Source organism: Chaetura pelagica, unplaced genomic scaffold (assembly GCF_000747805.2).
Source record: "Chaetura pelagica isolate M959 unplaced genomic scaffold, ChaPel_1.0 scaffold330, whole genome shotgun sequence".
Lineage (NCBI taxonomy): Eukaryota > Metazoa > Chordata > Aves > Apodiformes > Apodidae > Chaetura > Chaetura pelagica.
In genome coordinates this window covers 169,765-177,405 of record NW_009951918.1, presented here as the reverse complement: position 1 = coordinate 177,405, position 7,641 = coordinate 169,765, and positions in this window count along the sequence as shown.

Sequence of the window (7,641 nt, the reverse complement as noted above, 5' to 3'; positions counted from 1 at the left end):
GAGAGCCGCCTCAGGGGGGACAGCAACAGGTTGGAAGCGGTGCCTGGCACGGGTCCCGAGGCCGGGCTTTCCCAGTTTTCCCACCTACTCATGGCAAAGCCCCGCGACGCGAAGCGCGGGGCTCAGGGGCTGCGAGCGCTCCAGGCTCGCAGCACTGGCGGCACCAGCTCTGCAGGGATCCCAGGAGGCAGCGTGCGGGCTCCAGGAACCCTGCCCTCCGCTTGAGACCTGGCGTCCCCGCCAACTGCAGTGCCCGCCGTCGTGTTTCACACACATGCGACTGAACAAGTCGCAGAGGAGTCTCCCAGCGTAGCATCCACTTGGTACAGAAATAACGAGAGATGCTGAGGAGCTGGAGTCCCTGCCCAGGACTGTAGAACTCAACGGAAGGTCCAGGAGAAATAAACTGTAGGATTCATGGCTTCTCCAATGCTCTCCCTACACTAGGACTCACCAGTCTGTTTCCTTTGCCCACTATAAATAACTAACCTGAATAGTACAGATTTATCATTTCAATCAAGTTGTGCCTCACTGAGGAGTTAGCAATGGCTAATTATTAATAAATGCAGTGCTGTAAGATCTAGGATATTTTTTTTCTCTTGTGTATTATTTTACAGTTTGTTCAAGATATTACTGTAAAAGCTAAAAGCTCTCTCCCTTCCTTATTAATAAACTTTTTCTTATCAGTGTAATTCACTCTCATTTTATTTCTTAATTCTTTCATGATGTTTTGCAGATCCTATTACTGCACTGCCTGTCGTGATCGATCTGCTCTGCCTAGTCAGACGTTCCTGTTCCAAAGTGTTCTGGGGAACAGGAAAAAAAGCCATAATCTGTATCATAACCATTTAAAACTGGAAGGTAAATCCTCATTAAAACATTTGAGTGGACTGAATCACAGTGCAAATGACATGAAGCAAAGCTTTGTAAATGCGAGTGTTACACAGAAAAAAAAAATCAATCCTGCTAGTTACTGGAACATTTCATCTTCTGAAACAAATTAGTATGTTTCCAAGCTCTATCTGAATTTGGGTTTTCCCATTATTCCATAGAAACGTGTGTCTTGAAAGATTACAAGTCTTTTTGCACAAGGTATCATCATACTTGTAATTTAAAATGGAAAGTGAAATATTGCGGTACAGGCATTGCTCTGCAATTTGAGATGCAGAGTTGAGGTCTGCTAAAACGTTTTGCCAGGTAAGAAATCAATGTGATCTTGCAGAAAATGGGGGAAAGTGTATATTTCCTTCCAAGTAAGTCTGGAAAACAAGGTTTTAAAAAATCCATCTAGCTACAGCAGCTGACTGGAGTTCAGGAAACTGATGCTTAAAGAGGTCATTTTTGCTGCATACATATTAAAAACACGTGATGTCAGAAGGCAGACTCTGGATAGCAAATGGTAGGAAAATAAAAGCTGAGTTTTCCAGACAGGTAACACAGTTATGTTCTGACACCTCATTCCTATCAGCACACTTACTCCCCAAAGTTTTTTTGTTGGTTACTTCTTTGCACATCCAATTAATAGGTCTCTGTACATGTTTATGGACACAGTCAGCAAATACACACCTACCCTGTAGTATCTTTCACTGAGCTTAGAAGAACTCTGTGGATTCTTTTTGATCCACATGCTGGTAATCCAGAGATGGCCTCGGTACAGCCGTGTTGAGAACATAGTGTGCCAGAGCTCCCTGAAAATGTTTGTAAAATATACCGTTTGAAACTGTTTTTTAAATGAGTTGTTTGCCTCCATAATTACGGTATGATTTAGCTACTGTATAATTAATTATTCATATTCCATTGGGCAAAACCATGAACAGAGAACTAGTATTTCTATCTGCTTAATATTTTATAGAAAATCCTTAGCCTGCTTCTCCTCTTTTCTACCCCACTTGCAGCCACTAAATTACTTCCACTTGACTGAAGTTTAAATTAGAGATGAATCAGGACCCAGATTATTTTTTTTATAAATTCGTATTTCTGAAGTAGCAAAACAAAACCAACTCACAGTCTTGCAGAAGCTCTTCCTAAGGGGCGTTCTTCCCTTGATGTGTGTAACAGAATTCCTTACGAAATCAGTGGGAATCATGTACATGTTCCAAAGTGACAATGTACTGTACAGCTCATGTGTAGAATTGAGTTATTAATAAGTAGATTTGTTGCACAATGCTGATTTTTTTCTTGCCCATATGTACATTTGCAATACCTGTTGTCATGTTGAAACCTGTGAACTATAAGTTTGTATATTTTTATGGTTTTGAAAAAGGAGATACAAATAATGTTGTATTTCTGAGAGAGAGTATGGTTTGGAAGGACAAGTATCCCTATTTATTTCAGCCATTACTAAAGCATTCTGAAATACATAATGCCTTTACTGTATAATTTGTACTGTATAAATTTGTATAATACTGTCTTCTAAAAAATAGATAGCTCTAGTGATTTTGAAATAGGAATGCCTTACACTACTGTATCTTCTAAAACCCTACTCTCATCTTCACTGTGACCATCCAGGGGACAGAATTTTCATTGTATACAAAGTATTCTAGTAAAACCTTGTGTCCTTCTACATACTGTGCAATACGGAACAATGCAGGGACTTCTGCCATCTTTCATCATTTCTGTAGTTCATATCCAATTTTAATTTTTCTCCAGTCATACACTTGAAACTGGTTTTAGTACCAAGGATTAGCTGTGTCTAAGGAAAACACCACTCTGAACCCTGTAGTTTGTCTTTGCAGTTTAACAAGGGTTTTGAAGAGCTGTCATGACGCAGCTTCCAGTCGTTTAGCATTTCTGCCATAAGTAGTGTTTATGATAAACACTGCAAGACCATATTAACAATTGTTTTCATGACAAATAAGGCTTCTCGTTGCAAGAGTTGCTGTACTACCACAGCACAAATAAGTAGTTTTTGCCTTGTGGAATTAAAATGTAACAGAATCATTTCAATACAAGATAAAAAAAACACACCCAGTACGCAGCTTTTAAGTACTGTAAAAGGTATTATTAAATAATTTCAAAGGAAAAAGATGATTCCACAGATTACTGAAAGAATAATTCTCCAGACGACCACCCAAAGAAACAAGAAAGACCAAAACTGCATGTAGTAATAGTAGATTGACAGGCATTGATCCTGGCACTTGAGCCTTTTTACTTCTGGCGCCTCCATAAAATTTTCACATGGAGAGCTACTACTTTTTTCTTACAGGTTTTACCAACAGGACATGTACTTAGAGTCACTGGTTATCCAGTCTTCTGCGTCAAGCATCTTCACTTCCTGTGGTGAGCAGTGCTTTTCTCATGTTACTTACACTTCACAGTTTTACATGTTTCAATTACACTGGTCAACCTATAAGGATGACAGAATCACAGAATCATTCTTGTTGCAAAAGACCTGTGAGATCATCAAGTCCAGCCATTAACCTAACTCTGCCACTTCCCTAGTCCTGCTGGCCACACTATTCCTGATACAAGCCAGGATGCTGTTGGCCTGCTGAGCCACCTGGGCACACCAATCAGCACCCCCGGTTCCTTTTCATGTCTCAGCTCTCCAGTCACTCTTCCCCAAGCCTGTAGGGTTGCCTGGGGTTGTTGTGACCCAAGTGTGGGACCAGGCACTTGGCCTTGTTAAACCTCATACAACTGGCCTTGGCCTATCAATCCAGCATGTCCAGGTGCCTCTGCAAAGCCTTCCTACCTTTAAGCAGATTAACACTCCCACCCAACTTGGTGTCATTTGCAAACTTACTGAGGATGGACTCAATCCCCTCATCCAGATCATTGATAAAGATATTAAAGAGAACTGGCACCAGCACTGAGCCCTGGGGAACACCACTTGTGACTGACCACCAGCTGGACTTAACTCCACTCACTACAACTCTTTGGGCCCAGCCAGCCAGCCAGTTTCTTAGCCAGCAAAAATTGCATTGGTCTAAGCCATATATAGGCTGTTTCTCAAAGAGAATGCTGTGGGAAGGAGTGCCAAAGGCTTTACTAAAGTCCAGGTAAACAACATCCACAGCCTTTCCCTCACCCACTAAGCAGGTCAACTTGTCATAGAAGGATATTAGGTTAGTCAAGCAGGACCTGCCTTTCATAAACTCATGCTAACTGGGCCTGGTCACCTGGTTGTCCTGCATGTGCTGCATAATGGTACTCAAGGTGATCTACTCCATAACCTTTCCTGGCACCAGGGTTAGACTGAGATGCCTGTAGTTCCCTGGATCCTCCTTCTAGCCCATCTTGTAGATGGGGGTCATATTTGCAAATCTCCAGTCTATTGGGATCTCCCTGGTTAGCCATGACTGCTGGTAAATGATGGGAAGTGGCTTGGTAACACTTCTGCCAGCTCACTCAGTATCCTTGGGTGGATCCCATCCAGCCATATAGACTTGTGTATGGTTCATCATCATCATAATTCCAAACGAAATGGTTCATCAGTCTGCTGACCATCTCCTGAGTGATGGGGACTTCAATCTGCTTCCCATCTCTGTCTTCCAGCTCAGGAGGCTGAGTACCCAGTGGTCCTACTACTAAAGACTCAGGCGAAGAAGGCGTTAAGTACCTTAGCTTTTTCCTCATACTTGATCGCTATGTTTCCCCTGCATCTAATAAAGGACACAGATTCTTTTTATTCTCCTTTTGTTGCTGATATATTTGTAGAAACATTTCTTGCCTTTGATGGACAGAAAGACACCTTTTCAAATATCAGATGACTCTTGCCCTCCAAATGTGAATACAATCCACGAACAATGCATAAAACTTCTGCACTGTGAATGCCTCCTGTCTTTGGAGAAGATGGGCATGAAAAAGGAGCCAGTGAACTCAGTGTTCCTGTTGGACTGCTGGTCTGCCCAACTAATAAGAAATTATGTTCTCCAGGGAATCACTGTTGTTTATTTGATTACCTCATTCCCAACCATAAATTTAAAGTTGAAAGCTTTATAACAGACCCCATTATTCTTATGAAATGTCAGGTATGGTAAAAATGGAATTGCTGTCACTATTCTTGAGGGTCAGAGAAAGAGAAAGAAGCAGCAATGCCTGGGTAAGAGATGACTCCAGAAGATCTAATACCAGTATCTGTTGAGGTTTCCCAAGACTGAATGCATTAGTCTTATTTTAGCTGTGAATAGCACATACTTCTTGTGTTACAATAATTGTTTGTTCCATTTCTCCATGCAAAACTGAGTAAGATATCAGAGTGTATGTTTTCAAGCCAAGGCTAGCTACTAATTCAAAGCCAGAAAGCACTACTGAATCAATACCAGAAGTACTTGGAGGTATCCCAAACAATGACTGATTGAACAGCTTTCTTTGTTGGAAAGTACAGACCAATAGGCACAGACAATAGAGCTGCGATTTATCCCCTCCAAAACTTGAACTTATACAAAAAAATTATGAAACTTAGTGTGAGAAGCTAGAATCTGAATTCATCTCCCTTTAGCACCAAGCCCATGGAAACTGTTTCCAGGTGTCACAAGCCATCATCCACACCAGGTTGTTAGTGAAATTTCAATACACCCAAGCACTAAATCAGGTTATTACAGAACTCAACCTGCTGTGCTGCTGCCTTTCTTACATCATCTGTACTGAGAACGTAGGTAAATTACATCTCCCATGTAAATACATCCTGAACTGTTCAAATGATCAGTTTATTAAGAGACAGAGTATATTGTTTGATTTACACAGCCTGAACACAGGCTATTTATATTAAACTAGGCCCAGATCAAAGAAGTAATTCTGATAGATGTGCTCAGCTTTGCAGGTTAAAGCTGTTACCAAACCTCCTGTCTGCTGACCCCTCACCTGGACATTAATTAAAAGAAATGTATTTCTGTCATACTGCCATTCACTAGTCTAAACTAGGGAGAAACTTTGGTTCCAAGGGAGAATAATCACTGTCAAAATGGGGGGAAAAGGCTTAAGCCATTTAACTTAAATCATTAACATTGCTTCCCATGCACATGGGTCAAAGTCCTTGAAGACACATCTCCTTCCTCAGCAGCATCCAGTGTCATTCCTTTGACATGAAGGTTTTATGCTGCAGTGAGCACAAGATATTTCCAAGTTAACTCTAAGAAAATTAGAGTTAACAGTACATAAAGCATCTACTGCTTTACAGATTAACATTAATCAATTACATACAGTAAGTTGACTATCGACTTTTGAGTTGTTTAGCAAACACACACAAGGAACATTGTTACAAATGTTGTTTTGAGTACAGATAAAAAATAAATATAAATGTTCACCAAATTTCAAATTAGAGATTATAATGTTAACAGAATATTTGCCCTGAGACACTAAACCTAATTGGGGAATATATTACACTGAATATTATATTTATTACTTTTTGAATCTTTGGAGTAGTAGAAGTTGTTCTGATTTTGCAAGCTGACCAAAACATGCAACTGTTTGTCATAGATCAGCTAGAAGTAATTCTTATGTTAGAAACTACTCAATTAGTAAATTCTAATGTAATTTTAGCCCAAGTTTTCTCCTTCCACAGACAAGTATCATAGCTAACTACAATTACTTCTGGAAAAAGAATACTATAAAGCCAGTACAATTCTTATTCTGAACTTTGAAATTCATAGATACTCAACAAATTTCTAGGACCTCTACCTTGAGGACAATACTGAATGTTGTGTAGATATAAGGCTAAAATGAAAGCTTGTGAAATGGTGTGAGGAAGATGAGAAATTTCTTTATCTGGAAGTAGAGAAGCATTTACTGCAAATGTCTGAAATACCAGTTAAAATGTTCTATATTATTAATAAAGTACAGTAGATGTACAGTAGAAGTACAGCATTCCATAGATGAAACTTGTTTTAAACAGAGAAGGGTATTTATAGAGGGTAAAAAATTGCCTCTGAGTTTGTTTTTTTTTGTTGTTGTTTTTGTTTGTTTGTTTTTGTTTTGTTGTTTTTTTCTTCTTCTAATGAAGTAATGAAGCATATAAATGGAACAGTGGAATTACAAAAGTGATGTGGATCTGAAGATGTGAGAGGAAATTATGCTCAGGTAATCTTGTTTGGGGAGGAAAAAAACAAACAAACAAACAAAAAATAAACAAACAAACGAAATCCACCACACACATACACAAACCCAACCAAGCAACCAAAAAAATTATGCCAGAAAAAAAATGTATAGCTTACAATATACAGTCCTTCCTTTAAGTCTGAATAAGGCTTGCTGACTCTGTATACCTCAAAAATTGTCTGATACCAATGCACCATATTGCACAGGGAATTTTGCAACACTTACCTCAGTTTTGCTGTGTTATGGTAACCTTGTGTACTGCTTCACAATAAATACCAAAGTAAGTAACTCTATTTAGGCCACTCTTTTACTAGGTACACAAGGAAAAAGTGTATCCCAAACAGAGCTAGGAAGGTGAAACTGAGTACATTTTCTCAGTCATAAGACTAATTAATGAAGTGTTCAGTCTAATGTTTCCAAAAGTAACTAACCTCTCAGTGAAGCAAATCTTACTGGCAGATAAACTGAAGGATGGCCTGTTTTAGTAAACAGGCTGTAACAGTATACAGTGGTCACTAAGATAGCTCATTTGAAGGTAGAAATATTATTAGTCATAGTAGGAGGTAAAAATGTATGATTTATTCCTCTCTTCAGAGCCTACTA